The sequence below is a fragment of the Bufo bufo genome, chromosome 7 (genome assembly GCF_905171765.1).
Source record: "Bufo bufo chromosome 7, aBufBuf1.1, whole genome shotgun sequence".
In the NCBI taxonomy this organism is placed as follows: Eukaryota; Metazoa; Chordata; class Amphibia; order Anura; family Bufonidae; genus Bufo; species Bufo bufo.
In genome coordinates, this window is record NC_053395.1 from 48,767,848 (window position 1) to 48,784,637 (window position 16,790).

Sequence of the window (16,790 nt, forward strand, 5' to 3'; positions counted from 1 at the left end):
TGGAGATGGCAGCAGCATCAGGAGACCACAGAGTGGCAGGGTGACATAGTGTGGAGGCAGCAGCAGCATCTGGAGACCACAGAGTATTACAATGACAGAGTGTGGAGGTGGCAGCAGCAGCACGAGGAGGCCACAGATTGGTAAGGTGACATAGTGTGGAGGTGGCAGCAGCATGAGGAGACCACAGATTGGCACAATGACAGAGTGTGGAGGTGGCAGCAGCAGCATGAGGAGGCCACAGACTGACAAGGTGACATAGTGTGGAGGTGGTAGCAGCATGAGGAGACCACAGATTGGCACAATGACAGAGTGTGGAGGTGGCAGCAGCAGCATGAGGAGGCCACAGAGTGGCACAATGACAGAGTGTGGAGATGGCAGCAGCAGTATGAGGAGACCTGAGTGGTGAGGTGGGTGACAATAACAGTACCTGCTGCTGATGGTGGGTGTAAGAAGGAGCACTTGGCATCAGATATGTGGCATCAGGCGGGTGGCAGCATCAGAATAGTAGCTGAGGCAGGTAGCCAGAAGAAACCGGTCTCTTTTGTCAAGGTTTGGGTGAGGCAGCATGGACGATCTAATCTGATGCATCAGGCATTGGTGGGTGGAAATCCTGTCTGATCCACGCCTGATTCATCTTAACAAAGATCAGTCTCTCCACATTTTGGGTGAACGGTTGAGTTCTCCTTGGTGTAACTATGGCCCCCGCCGCAATAAACTCTAGTATTGAGCGGCATAGACAATATTCTAATTCGCGATACTTTGCGAATTTTTGGCCGAATATTCGCCATAAATTAGCAAATTCGAGAATTCGTGATCTCTAGTCATTATTTACTTGATTGCGAAAATCAGCAATGTAATATATTCGCGCTAAAAATTTGCGATTAGAATATTCGCGATCAACACTAAGGGGTAGGCAACTTTCCTATTGGTTGCTAGGGATGCTGCTTAGTGACGATATTTGCTATAAATTCGCAAATAGAATATTCGCGATCAACACTATTCGCGAATTCCGAATATATAGCACTATAATCGAAATATTCGCAAATTCTCAAAGTGGCGATATTTGCGCTTAAAAATCACGATTCGAATATTAGCGCTCAACACTACTAAACACCCGCTCTGATCCCACACTACTGGCCAGGCAGGACAGCTTTTCCCGGGCAAACTCGGCCAGTTGCAGCCACAAGTACAGTTTGGCTGCCCAGTAGTCGAGCGGATCTTCAATGTGGGGTGGCAGGGTGCTGTCCAAGTATGCCACCACCTGCTAGTTCAGGTTCTGCTCCAGGTCTAGCTGCTGCTGCTGGTGAGTAGTTTATTCACTAGGCAGGTAAGAAAGCTGTTCATCATCAACTCTACACTTAAGCTGCTGCTGATGGAGCTGGTACTGCTCCTACCCCCCCACCCCGCCACAACAGCCATGGCAGTGGAACGAGAGCGCAGATGGCCCCCCGGTCAGATCTGCGAGAGGATGGACGATGGCGCAGATAGGCAGCGGCAAACTGACTACATAGGATGTCTCTATAGTAGTTCAGTTTGTCCTTCCTCTCAGCGGGTGTTGTAGTGTCCCACTAGGTAAATGTGGGCACTACACAAGGGTCAATTGGGCCACGTTGTTCTCCACCTCCTGTGGAACGGTGGCATTGTATTTTACATTACATTTTAATGTATATTGCTATGTTTTTATGTGTATTTTCCCTGCTTTATCTGTGTATCAGGCCTGTTAGGGTGCAGTTCCTCCTCCTAGACAGTAGAGGGAGCTAGGGAACCCATAATATATATAGTCAGGTCCTGTTCAGGGAAAGGGTGTTGAGTCAGTACTGAGTGGGCACTTTAGCCAGGCAGGAGCTGAAGGCCAGGTTCTGACATGCAGCTAGACAGTCCAGGCTTCTAGTTGCCCCACCAGGAGAGGGTTTTGCCTCCTGAGAGAAACCAAGTTCCCATAACAGAGCAGAGCCAGTATTCCAGCCAGACAAGAGAGCTGAAGGGCAGAAGGATTTAATTGAAAGCAAGGACATATACCTGAGGAAGTTTCCCTAACCAAGGATAAAGCAAACAATAGGGCATACGGGCCTTGGGATAAAGACAGACAGGATTTCTGAGGAAAAGTGCAGCCTGATCTGTAAGTGTGTTAACCCTCTGAGTATCTTGCAAGAACATTGTGCCTGCCATTTGCATAAGCCTGCTTGTGACTGCTACTGACATTTGGAACTGAACAAAAGACTGTAAATAGTTGATTGCTTCCAGTAAAAGGAAGTTTTGGTTCACCACAACATCGTGTTCCTCAATTATTCCTATTATAAATCGGTGTGCCACCGTTACCGGCACTGGCATCACGAACTTAAAGGGATCTTGCCACCGGCACCTTAAACCTGCAACATCCAGGGCACCTCACCTACCACCTGGCCTGGTCCCTATACACAGAGAGTGCCCCAGAGGATCCATGTGCCAGCCTCTCCATCACTGCTGTACGCCTGCCCAGGGTCTTTCATAATACTGTGAGTAACCAAGAGCAACCCTCGTTTGCCTATTAACCGTGACCTCACCATCGCAATACCCTGGAGGGCTGCGTACTGCATATTTTGGCGTCACGAACAGGATGTGATCATTCCTTACCCATTGTGGAATATAAACTGTGTGCCGTTATTGCCATAAAGTGATAAAGCCCTATATGTTTATTCGCAAAATTGCTGGGCCAAGAACTGTAAAAATCGCGGTGTGAAAATTGTATTGCTGTGGACTGTTTTGCCGTTTCTAAGTCACCGCTTGCTGTCAGTGAATGGACAGCGTTATACTTAAAGATGGCCGCCTAAGCTGGCTGATTAATTGCTGCGTCATCTTTGTACTGTGTTGGCGGGAAAAATTGGCGCCTTCTGCTGTATAAACTAGAATAATGGGCGAGCACACTGCATTTGTATCATCCAATACATAAAATTTAATTAAATCCAATAGATAAACACGTGATACAAATAAAATAGTCACACAATAAATTAAAATACAATAAAATATCTGAAAAACAATAGGCTTGGATTGATTACACTTCAATAGATACCGCAGATGAATAATTACACCGTATGGTGAAGTCCAATTGATAATATGCGGACCAAGGTGTCATAAAAGTCCATTAATATGGTAAGATATCTTGCATTCTCCTATCCAGGAGATCTATGGTCACAAGTCTATTGCATGGATAGTGCACCTATAGTATGTGCTGATATTATGGCTCCAATATAGGGAGAGAGTATCCTCTTCCAGTCTCTGGCCGACTGCTTTAAGTGAACTCCTGTATAAGACCTTAGGTGCTGATTAATATGCCCCAGTTGGCTGTATAATGTAGCAAAGTCCCGTAGTCACTATGGGTATAGCAACTAATAGATACAGTGCTTCTTACCTCCCTTGTGGTGGACGGGTTGTTTCCAACATGAGTCGGGCGACGCGGGATACTGCCGGCGTCTAGCTTCGTTCAGCTGCAGCTGACTTACCCGATGTCTCACGAGATTTCCAAGCGGGATTTCGCCCAGACACAGCAGGGAGGACACAGTGAGTCTCCGATATGTTCCTAGTTGTTGAAGTCCTTCAATTCAATTTACAGCATGGCCATGCTTATGGACGTGGAGGTGCTTTAATTACAGGTATGCGATCTGGGCCGGATCGCATACCTGTAATTAAAGCACCTCCACGTCCATAAGCATGGCCATAGATCTCCTGGATAGGAGAATGCAAGATATCTTACCATATTAATGGACTTTTATGACACCTTGGTCCACATATTATCAATTGGACTTCACCATACGGTGTAATTATTCATCTGCGGTATCTATTGAAGTGTAATCAATCCAAGCCTATTGTTTTTCAGATATTTTATTGTATTTTAATTTATTGTGTGACTATTTTATTTGCATCACGTGTTTATCTATTGGATTTAATTAAATTTTATGTATTGGATGATACAAATGCAGTGTGCTCGCCCATTATTCTAGTTTATCCACATTACCTTTTGAGGGTGGGTGTCCCTCACATTTGGGCTAGCAGCACCTGTTCCACGTTTCCGCCTTGAGTGAGCCACCATCCCATTGCTTACTTACGCCTTCTGCTGTATGTCCGCACCACCGCCTTATCTTGAAATTTGCATGTCTGCTAAGACGGACTCTGCCTCCCCCATGTTGGAGTACCTGGGGGCGGCCTCCCGGAGCAGTGGGAGGTCTTGGGCGAGATAATGTGTGCCTCCCTGTCACTCTCCAGAGAAGGATCGAGCATGTTGAAGAGTGAAGACTGCTCTGATTTGTTGGCTTCACCTGTTGTCCCGATTATGGAATCTACCATGCTGGAAAAGGAAGAAGCACCACCGGCCTATACTCCGGGACCGGCCACCCTGCCTGCCACAGGGATCGCAGCCCGAGCCGTACTTTGGCTCCTTGAAAAACTTTGCCTGACCCAGTGTGCAATGGTCGGCACTGATGGCTGAGATACGAGATGCGGCCATACAAAAGACTACGCGCAAGAAGATCTACTTTGAAGAACTTGCCAAGACAGTCTATGAGCGCCACGCCAATACTCAACCCCGCCTGGAAAGGAGGATGGGGTAGTGGTGGCATTTGACAAGAGCCGGGGGTTCGGCTTTATCAAGGACTATTCCACCGGCCGGGACCTCTTTGTAAACCGGTGGTCTGTCAAGCGCAGCTACCTGCCGGAGCATCTACACAATCTCCGCGAAGGAGAAGAGGTGGAGTTTACCCCCGCTGAGGGCATGAGAGGCCCATACGTCATGGCTGTAGCCCGTCCCAAGCAGGGACCTGAAAATTGGGAGAAGCCCGAGGAGCCTATCAGCCCGGAACGTGAGCCAGAGCGTCCGGTGGAACCGGCGCACAACACTTATCAAGAGCGGGGTTCTTTCACCGGCCCCAATGTTTTTGGGCAACCCACAGTGCTAGAAAAATGGATGAGCCCTTATCCCTCACCTGAGTTGCCTCGTCGGGAGAAGACTTAGAAAGAGATGGAGAATCTGGAGAAATTCCATGCGGCACTTGATACCCTGCGGAGAAGAAATAATTCGGACTCAGCGCCAGAACCTGCCGGGACCGTGTCGGAAAGTCCGGATCCCGTACCTGAGCCTGCTGCAACAGTTCCGTATACCTGCAGCGGAGCATTGCCCGAGAGACTGGACGATTAAATCGCAAGGTTAGAAATTCACCTACATGGCCTGCGCCAACTTGCTGCATCCAGAGCGGCGCCAACGCCCCTGGATAAAGGAGATCCCCAAAGAACTCAGATGTCCCTGAGCCTGTAGTCAGGGTTCCTGTCCCTGCCAGCTGGGCGACCCCCATAGCTGCGCCCGCCACTGCGGCACCAGAGAAACCCTGCTATACCAGGAGTCGGGTCCGTCGCTTGCAGCCCGCGACACCCAAACCCATGGAGTCTCCTGAAGCGTTAACCCCTCCTACAGTGTTAACTCCCAGGCCCATGGGGCCTATACCAGTGACAGGCCCATTTATTATTCAACTATCTGTCAACATTATTTTGTGGGCCCAGCCAATCATGGATCCCCGTTTCAGGCCAAGGCCCAGAGCAGAGCCAGGATGTACCACTGATGACCAGGGTGGACTTGATACATACCTGTGAGTAGGCCTGCTAGGCCATGTTTTACTTTTGCTGATGGACCCAGATATGTGAACTCAGCTGTTTCAGGACAGGAGTCCTATGTTTTGGCCACAAGAGCTGCTGCCAATTCCCCACTGCCCAGTGGTAGTTATAAAACCACTGAGAATAACAAGTGCTCTACTGCCATACAGTTTACAGGACCTCCTGCCTGCTTCAAGTACTCAAGCCCAGTTGTGCCTGTTTGTTTTCTTTGCACCTTAACCCTTTTTACCCCCTTTTCAGGTTGAATAGGGGATATTGCAGCACTATTTTTATATGCCAGGACTTGCCAGGGAAATTAACCCTGAGATGTGGACTTTTTGTGCTGTGACTTTTATGTGCAATATTAAAACTTTAAAGAAATGTGCCCAGAGATGACCCCAACGCCTGAGGGCCTCTGAGATGCTGTTTTATGGGACTATTGCATTTTATTATTATGGACTATCCTGGTTATCTCTAATACGCTGTACCAGGTCAGCGCCCCTGTTCCCTATACTATCCTGAGTGAAGAGAACGACGCCCCTTTTCACCGGACTTGTTCCTTTGCCAGCGGAGCTGCCTGATATTTGTACTGCAAATGTAGATGTGTGTGCCTGCTTTGCATTTTTGTTTTTCAGGTTGCAGTTTCCAGCTGGGCGGGCCCCTTGTGTTGCGTCGAGGACGGGCAACGTCAAAGCAACGGGGTATGTAGTGTCCCACTAGGTAAATGTGGGCACTACACAAGGGTCAATTGGGCCACGTTGTTCTCCACCTCCTGTGGAACGGTGGCATTGTATTTTACATTACATTTTAATGTATATTGCTATGTTTTTATGTGTATTTTCCTTGCTATATCTGTGTATCAGGCCTGTTAGGGTGCAGTTCCTCCTCCTAGACAGTAGAGGGAGCTAGGGAACCCATAATATATATAGTCAGGTCCTGTTCAGGGAAAGGGTGTTGAGTCAGTACTGAGTGGGCACTTTAGCCAGGCAGGAGCTGAAGGCCAGGTTCTGACATGCAGCTAGACAGTCCAGGCTTCTAGTTGCCCCACCAGGAGAGGGTTTTGCCTCCTGAGAGAAACCAAGTTCCCATAACAGAGCAGAGCCAGTATTCCAGCCAGACAAGAGAGCTGAAGAGCAGAAGGATTTAATTGAAAGCAAGGACATATACCTGAGGAAGTTTCCCTAACCAAGGATAAAGCCAACAATAGGGCATACGGGCCTTGGGATAAAGACAGACAGGATTTCTGAGGAAAAGTGCAGCCTGATCTGTAAGTGTGTTAACCCTCTGAGTATCTTGCAAGAACATTGTGCCTGCCATTTGCATAAGCCTGCTTGTGACTGCTACTGACATTTGGAACTGAACAAAAGACTGTAAATAGTTGATTGCTTCCAGTAAAAGGAAGTTTTGGTTCACCACAACATCGTGTTCCTCAATTATTCCTATTATAAATCGGTGTGCCACCGTTACCGGCACTGGCATCACGAACTTAAAGGGATCTTGCCACCGGCACCTTAAACCTGCAACATCCAGGGCACCTCACCTACCACCTGGTCTGGTCCCTATACACAGAGAGTGCCCCAGAGGATCCATGTGCCAGCCTCTCCATCACTGCTGTACGCCTGCCCAGGGTCTTTCATAAAACTGTGAGTAACCAAGAGGAACCCTCGTTTGCCTATTAACCGTGACCTCACCATCGCAATACCCTGCAGGGCTGCGTACTGCAGTGTATAAAAGGCCCCCATTTTGGAACAAAAGCGAGGGTCCAACAAGGTGGAGAGCCAGAAGTCATCCCTCTGCCGAATGGTGACAATTCGGCTGTCACTACCCAAGCAATTGAGCATGCAGCGGGCCATTTGCGCAAGTGACTCAGAGGGACCCCCTGCCTCCATCTCCACTGCATACTGCCACAGTGTGCCTGGGTCATCTGCCCCATCTTCCTCATCTCCCTCTTGCTCCTCCCGCTGCTCCTGCTCCTCCTCTCTTGTCAACTGTGTAGAAAAACTACCCATTTCGCTACACATTGCTTGTGCTCCAATGTCCTCGCCCTCCTCCAGTTCAGCCCCCACAGAGCTCATGTGGCCGTGAGATGAGACCAGCCAGATTTACCAGCATCTGTTCCAGGATATGAAGCAGTGGAATAACGTTGTTCATCCCATAGTCCTGGCAACTGACAAATAACATGGCATCCTCAAAGGACCTAAACAAACTGCAGGTGTCACACATGAGCTGCCACTGGCTGACATCGAAGTTACACAGGGGAGTACTCCTGTCCGCTTGGATCATCAATAAATCGTTTATGGCCTTTCTCTGTTCGTATAGTCGGTCCAACATATGGAGGATGGAATTCCAACGGGGGAAACCTTGCATATTAGCCTATGTTGGGGTACGCCATTCTGCCACTGCAGCTCAAGGAGGGTGTGCTTGGTGGTGTACGAGTGGCTGAAGTGCATGAAAAGTTTTCTGGCCATTTTTAGGATGTCTTGCAGATGGGTGGAAGACTTCAGGAACCACTTGACAACCAGATTGAACTCGTGCGCCATGCAGGGCGTATGACTCAGCCCTCCTTGACGCATTCCCAACACCATTTTCTTCCCGTTGTCTGTCACCATGGTTTCAATTTTGAGTTGTCACGGAGAAAGCCAGGATTCGATTTCTTGATGAAGGACATGGAGCAGTTCCTCCCCTGTGTGACTCCGTTCGCCCAGGCAAATGAGGTGTAGAACAGCGTGACACCACAGTGCCCTGCGCATGTTGTATAATGAAGGAGAACTGTCCATGCAGTGGAGGCCGAGGACATGGTGGTGGATGAGGAGGCAGAGGCGGGCATTGTCGAAGGACTAACGGCGTGAGAACGTGGAGGCAGAAGCCGCATCACCTGGCCAAGTTGCTGGTGTGGCTGTGGAGGAACCACATTCACCCAGTGGGCCGTAAAGGATATGTATTGTCCCTGACCGTAGTTACAGCTCCACACGTCGGCGCTCCCGTGCACTTTGGCAGACACCGACAGACTCAAGGACTGGCCCACCTTCTGCTCTACATACGTGTGCAGGGCTGGTACTGCCTTTTTGGCAAAGAAATTACGGCTTGGGACTCTCCACCTCGGCTCGGCACAAGCCATCAGTTCTCTGAAAGGTGCAGAGTCCACCACTTGGAAAGGAAGGGAATGCAGCACCAGCAACTTGGACAGGAGCACGTTCAGCTTCTGCGCTATTGGGTGAGTGCACGCATATTGTTGTCTCTTGGCAATTACTTCGGTGATCGATTGCTGATGGAATGACTGATGAGGAGTAGGAGAAGGAGCAGGAGCATCAGGACCAGCATATGGTGGGAAAGACACACAGCTCCCTTCGACTGAGGTGGTGGAGCTTTGACTGCTTGAAATTGGGTGCGTGCCACTAGGTGATGCAGCGGTTGCTGCAGCAGGCTGGACCACCACTTCGGAGCCACGGTTCTCCCAGGCCACTCTATGGTTATTCTGCATATGTTGACTCAGGGCCGTGGTGCCAACATTGGCACCCTGGCCACGCTTCACCTTCTGCCCACAGAATCTACAAATGGCCATGTTCACCTCCTCCGGAGGCTTACTGACTCACTGCTCTTGCCGCTGCTTCCATGAACCCCTGCACCACTACTTTCCGGACACGTTTGGCTTCCGACCTCCCACTGCTGCCACCCTGCTGACTTCCAGACACGCTAGTGACTTGCTGGCTTTGCCACTGCCTCTCAGGCAAGCTGCCACCCTCTTCTCCTGATAATGATGAAGACCCTAATTCACCCGGCTCCCAGGTGCGATTCAGCTACATAATCATTTTCTAGTACTGTCTGCACGTCGCCGATGTCCTCCTCAACGGTCTCTGGGTCTGTGAGCCTGACCGCTCACAACACCAGCTCCCGCACCACTCTTCTCATCACTACTTGCCCGCCTACCGGAGGAAGCGGCGTATGTCTCCTCCACATCTTGGATGGCCAGTAGCTGCTGACTGTCCTCTAGTAGCTCGTCTTCACTGTATAGTGGAGCTGAGCCCACAGCATATAATACTTGTCTGGCTTAGGGAACAGAAAAGGACAGAGGCAGGCTGAGGACAGGTGAGGGCACAGGGCCTGCTCCCGAGCTATGCCAACTAAGGGTTGTGTCTGACGAACCCAACAACTGTTGGCTGGGCGTGTCTGATGTCACTTGGGACGAAGTGGATGGCCGAGTCAACCATTCAAGAACCGCTGGGTTGCTGGTCAGGACACGACCGCTATCTGACACTGGGAGCTCAGGCCTCTCGCTGTGACTCCTGCTGTCACGCCCCCTTACTTTGCTGCGACCTGTGCCTGCACCAGAAACATTTAGACTTCTGCTCCTCACTTGTGCAGGGCCTGGCACTTCTTTGTCTGACATACTGTTAGATCAAATAAATAATAATAATTTTCTCACTTTACCACTCAACAGCTAATAAGCCTTTTTTTTTACCCACTAATACAAGCCAAAAAATGCTTTAGAACATATAACTGCACAAGGGCAAATAAGATGTAGAAATATTTCCTTGTAATAAACCCTGTTAATGGCTGTATCAAACATCACTTGCACCCTAATAAGAACGGTTTGCTGGAATTACAGAGCTGTATAATGGCAATTTGGATCCACAGTCAGTGCAGCAAGGTGTAATATGTTCCTATTACCCAGGCTGTAACCTCCCCTACTGAACTCTGTTCTGCTTTAATACTGTGGAATGATTCCTCCCTATCCTTTCCTGAACTTCTATACAGCAAAATAAAAGTTTTAAAGTCTTTTCTACCACTGTCCCTAGCACCTGCTGACATCTCTCCCTGCACTTCACTGGAAAATGACTGGATCCAAGATGGCTGAGGCTATTTATAGGGCTGTGATATCACAAGGCTGGCTGGCTGCTGATTGGCTGCATGCATGGCATTGTGGGTGATCCCTCATTCCCAGAGTTCCTTGCTCCATGTCCTAACACGTGCAGCAGCCATTTTTGAAAAAAAATTGTTACCAACGAAGCGTGAGGAAATTCGGTTTAGGTGCAAATCGCATTTTTCCTGAAATTCGGATCGAATTCCACTTCGTCAGCTTCAATTCGCTCATCTCTAATCATATTAATAACAGAAAAAAATAAAATTGTCACATAAACAAAGTTGCAAAAATAATTGAGGTAGTCCAACAATTAAGAAGTGGCAACCGTTAAACCACCAAGTGTGCTAAATCATAGAAAAAAGTGTCTATAAAAAAGTATCTGTTCATTGGTGTTTTTTCAGGCCTGGTCTTTAGGTGTTTAAGTAAGGAAAGCAGTTCAATTTCATCTAAATGAATTGTACTGTACTTATGGCTTTAGATGCTCAAACATGAGAGGACTAAGAATAGCACAACAATAAACCGATGATAATAAACCATCAGGAAGAACTTTTGTAACACAAACATGACCGTAAAAATTAGGACTATTCAATTTACCTTGTGTGAACCTAGAGTTAGGGTTATCCTTCCAGTAAAAACAATTTAAAAAAGTTTAACGCCCTAATCAGGTACACTGTATGTATAATTAAGCCCAGATTCTGATGATTAGATTGCTGATGAATTTATTTCTCTTTATGTAAGGGAGCTGCAGAGTTATACACTCTGTCTGTGGTATCACTGTGTGCAGAATCTCCAGTGTATTTTTATTTGTTGCCTGCTCATTACAGATGAGTGAATCGAAGCTGATGAAGTGGAATTCAATCCGAATTTCAGGAAAAATTCGATTCGGCACCGAAGCCGAGATTCCATCACGCTTCGTGGTAACGAATCACATTTTTTCCTAAAATGGCTGCTACATGTGTGTGAGGACATGGGGCAAGGAACTCTGGGGAAGCGGGATCACCCATAATGCCATGCATGCAGCCAATCAACAGCCAGCTAGCTCTGTGATATCACATCCCTATAAATAGCGTCAGCCATCTTAGATTCTGCCATTTACCAGCGTACTTAGTGCAGGGAAAAACATCTGCAGGCACTAGGGACAGTGATATGAAAGACTTGATTGTGGTGAAAAAACGATTTATAAGTGCAGGAAAAGAATAGGGAAGAATCATTCCACAGCATTTATGTAGAACAGGGTTCCGTAGGGGAGGTTACAGACTGGATAATAGGAACAATCCTGTTACCACTTGCTGGGGATCCAAATAGCCATTATACAGCTCTGTCACTCCAGCAAACCGTTCTTGTTATTGGGGTGCAAGTGCTGTTTGATGCAGCCATTAAATACTTGATTGTGGTGAAAAAACTATTTATAAGTGCAGGGAAAGGATAGGGAGGAATCATTCCACAGCATTTATGTAGAACAGGGTTCCGTAGGGGAGGTTACAGACTGGATAATAGGAACAATCCTGTTACCACTTGCAGCACTGACTGGGGATCCACTTGCCATTATACAGCTCTGTAATTCCAGCAAACCGTTCTTGTTATTGGGGTGCAAGTGCTGTTTGATACAGCCATTAACAGGGTTTATTACAAGGAAAAATTTCTACAGTATATCTTATTTGTCCTTGTGCGGTGCAGTGATATATTCTAAAGCCCTGTTTGCAGTGTATTAGTGGCGAAATAAAAAATATATTTGCCGTTCAGCGTTGCACTTATCTGTTGAAAAGCCTTTTGTGTTGTGTAATAGTAGAAAAAAAATTGTAGTAGAAACTGAACTTGCCCCTGTCCAAGTTACTGGTGCTGCAGTCTCTCCCTTTGCAGGTGGTGAACTCTGCACCTTTCAGAGAACTGATGGTTTGTGCCGAGTCGAGGTGGAGAGTAGTGATGAGCGGCATAGGCAATATTCGAATTCGCAATATTTCACAAATTTTTGGCCAAATATGCAGCATAAATTTGCAAATTCGAGAATCCGTGATCTCCAGTCATTATTTACTTGATTGCAAAAATCGGCAATGTAATATACTCGCAATAAACTTTCTTGCTAGGGATGTTGCTAAGTGCCGATATTCGCTATAAATTCACAATAAATTTGCGATAAATTTTCAATTAGAATATTCGCGATCAACGTGATTACGAATATATACAGTGCCTTGGAAAAGTATTCACCCCCCCTTGACTTTTTTCGTGTTTTGGTGCCTCACAACCTGGAATTAACATGGATTGTTTGAGGATTTGCATCATTTAATATACAGAACATGCCCACAACTTTGAAGATGTTTTTTTTAATTTATTGTGAAGCAAACAACAAATAGGACAAAATACCAGAAAAAGTCAATGTGCATAACTATTCACCCCCCTAAAGTCAATACTTTGTAGAGCCACCTTTTGCGGAAATCACAGCTCCAAGTCGCTTTGGATAAGTCTCTATGAGTTTGCCACATCTTGCCATTTTTGCCCATTCCTCCTTGCAAAACTGCTCCAGCTCCTTCAAGTTGGATGGTTTGCGCTTATGAACAGTAATCTTTAAGTCTGACCACAGATTTTCTATTGGATTGAGATCTGGGCTTTGACTAGGCCATTCCAACACATTTATATGTTTTCCCTTAAACCACTCAAGTGTTGCTATAGCAGTGTGTTTGGGGTCTTTGTCCTGCTGGAAGGTGAACCACCATCCTAGCCTCAAATCACGCACAGAGTGGTACAGGTTTTGCTCAAGAATATCCCTGTATTTAGTACCATCCATCTTTTCCTTAACTCTGACTAGTTTCCCAGTCCCGGCTTCTGAAAAACATCCCCACAGCATGATGCTGCCACCACCATGTTTCACTATGGAGATGGTGTTCTTTGGGTGATGTGATGTGTTGGGTTTGCTCCAGACATAGCGTTTTCTTTGATTGCCGAAAAGTTCCATTTTAGTCTCATCAGACCCGAACACTTTCCTCCATACATTTTGAGAGTCTCCCACATGCCTTTTCACAAACTACCAACGTGCCTTTTTGTTTTTTGTTGAAAGTAATGGCTTTCTTCTGTCCACTCTGCCATAAAGCCCAACTCTATGGAGCGTACGGCTTATTGTCGTCCTATGTACAGATACTCCAGTCTCTGCTGTGGAACTCTGCAGCTCCTCCAGGGTTACCTTAGGTCTCTGTGCTGCCTCTCTGATTAATGCCCCCCCTTGTCCGGTCCATGAGTTTTGGTGGGCGGCGATCTCTTGGCAGGTTTGCTGTTGTGCCATGTTCTTTCCATTTGGTTCTGATAGATTTGATGGTGCTCCTGGGGATCATCAAAGATTTGGATATTTTTTTATAACCTAACCCTGACTTGTACTTCACAACAACATTGTCCCTTACTTGATTGGATAGTTCCTTGGTCTTCATGGCAGTGTTTGGTTAGTGATGCCTCTTGCTTAGGTGTTGCAGCCTTTGGGGCCTTTAAAAAAAGGTGTGTATATGTAATAACTTATCATGTGACACTTAGATTGCACACAGGTGGACATCATTTCACTAATTATGTGACTTCTGAAGGTAATTGGTTGCACCAGAGCTTTTTATGGGCTTCCTAACAAAGGGGGTGAATACATACGCACATGCCGATCTATATTTCTTAACAATAGTTTTATTTATATATTTTTCTCATTTCACTTCACCAACTTAGACTATTGTGTTCTGATCCATCACATAAAATTCAGATTAACAAAACATTGAATTTAAGGCTGTAATGTAACAAAATATGAAAAAAGTCAAGGGGGGTTAATACTTTTGCAAAGCACTGTAGCACTATATTCTAAATATTCGAAAATTCTCAAAGTGGCGATATTCACGATTCAAATTTGTGATTCGAATATTTACGCTCAACACTAGTGGAGAGTCCCAAGCTTGCATGGCACACGTGTTCAGTCTGGTTGCCAAGCGGTTCCTGAAGTCTTCCACCTATCTGCAAGACATCCTAAAAATGGGCAGGAAACTTTGCATGCACTTCAGCCACTCATACACCACAAAGCACACCCTCTTTGAGCTGCAGCGGCAGAACGGAATCCCCCAACATAGGCTGATATGCAACGTTTCCATCGTCCATCCTCTTGCAGATCTTACCGGGGGGCCCCTCTGTGCTCACGTTCCACTGCCATGGCTGCTGGGGAGTGGTGGGGTGGTAGGATCAGTACCAGCTCCATCAGCAGCAGCCTGAGTCTAGAGTCGCTGATAAGCAGCTTTCTTCACCCGCATAGTGAAGAAACTAGTTAACAGCAGCCAGACATAGAGCAGGACCTTAACCAGCAGGTGGTGGCATACTTGGACAGCACACTGCCACCCCACATTGAAGATCTGCTGGACTATTGGGCAGCCAAACTGGATTTGTGGCCACAACTGGCAGAGTTCGCCCTGGAAAAGCTGTCCTGCCCGGACAGTAGTTTGGCATCAGAGTGGGTGTTTAGTGCGGCGGGGGCCATAGTTACCCCAAGAAGAACTTGCCTATCCACCCAAAATGGGGAGAGACTGACCTTTGTCAAGATAAATCAGGCGTGGATCAGCCAGGATTTCCACCCACCAATGCCTGATGCATCAGACTAAATCATCCATGGTGCCACACCAACATTTTGACAAAAGAGACCGGTTTCTTCTGGCTACCTGCCTCAGCTACTATTCTGATGCTGCCACCCACTGTCACGGCTGAGGATGGGGGAAACCCTCAACCGTGCGATGTTAGCGGATGGATGGTTGCTGCTAGGCCAGGACCACAGGATCAGGGAGCAGGTCACCTCCTATCGCATCCCTAATGCTGACATTGACTCCTATCCGTATGAGCCGACCCTGATGGTAGGAGGGCTCATACTCCGGAACCTAGGGTCCCTATTAGCCCTAAGGAAATCCCTGGACTTAGGAGCAGGGTAAGACGACCTGTTCCTCCAGGACACGGAGGAACAGGAATCTCACTGGCCAAGCTGCAAGGAAGGGGGAACAAATACAGACATATGGATATGGCAGGTGAACAACACTAGTTCCAAACCTACCTTCCACAGCCTTGCTGACTGGAACCCATGCACTAGTACTGCTGTCCATACAAACACTAAGGAGACAGCACACCACAAAACACACAGGTAACCAGGACATCCATAGCTGTAATAAACATAGAAAGGAAAACACATCAACTAGACATCATACATTGGTTTTATGACCGCAAGGGTGGCCCTTACTGGAAAGATGGTATATGAACCAGGAGGATGACTCCAGCAAACCGCATGGCTGAAGTACCCCTCAACAACTGCCTTCCAGCAGGAAGCTAAATAGCCCAAGCGGCCACACCCACACACACACTAGGAAAGGGGTTAACCCTTCCATCACCAAACAAGGTAAGTGTCACTTAAAGGGGAAGTGTACACACCACAAACTCCCTCATACCAAACATAGAAAGTGAACACTAAAACCACACGTTGCCAGAGGCAACCGCATGCCGTGACAGTGAGCGCCTAACAACCGTTCAGGCCGCTCCACTGCCAATAACCTTATGTTGCCAACGGCAACCACACGTGAGGCAAGATACAGAGCCCACACCTGTGGTTGAGAACATAAAACAAACCGCTGACAACTGCATGCGAACCAAGGAGTCACGACCACAACCATGGTCGTGACACCCACCTAATGCCACCCATCTGATGCCAAGTGCTCCTTCTTACACCCACCATCAGCAGCGGGTATTGTTATTGTCACCCACCTCCCCACTCTGTCAACGGGTCACTGTGTGGTCTCCTGATGCTGCTGCCACCTCACTTAGGTCTCCTGATGCTGCTGCTGCCATCTCCACACTCTGTGATTGTGCCACTCTGTGGCCTCCTGATGCTGCTGCTGCTGCCCCCTCCACACTATGTCACCATGCCAGTCTGTGGCCTCCTCATGCTGCTGCTACTGCCACCTCCACACTATGTCACCATGCCAGTCTGTGGCCTCCTCATGCTGCTGTTGCCACCTCCACACTCTGGCATCGTGCAAGTGCCAGGCTGTGGTCTCTTCATGCTGCTGCCACCTCAACACTCTGTCATTGTGCAACTCTGTGGCCTCATGATGCTGCTGCTACTGCCACCTCCACACTATGTCATCATGCCAGTCTGTGGCCTCCTCATGCTGCTGCCACCTCCACACTCTGGCATCATGCCAGTGCCAGTTTGTGGCCTCCTCATGCTGCTGCTCAATTAACACTATGTCACTGGGCCATTCTGTGGCCTCCTCATGTTGCTGCTGCCACCTCTACACTATGTCACCTTGCCAGTCTGTGGCCTCCT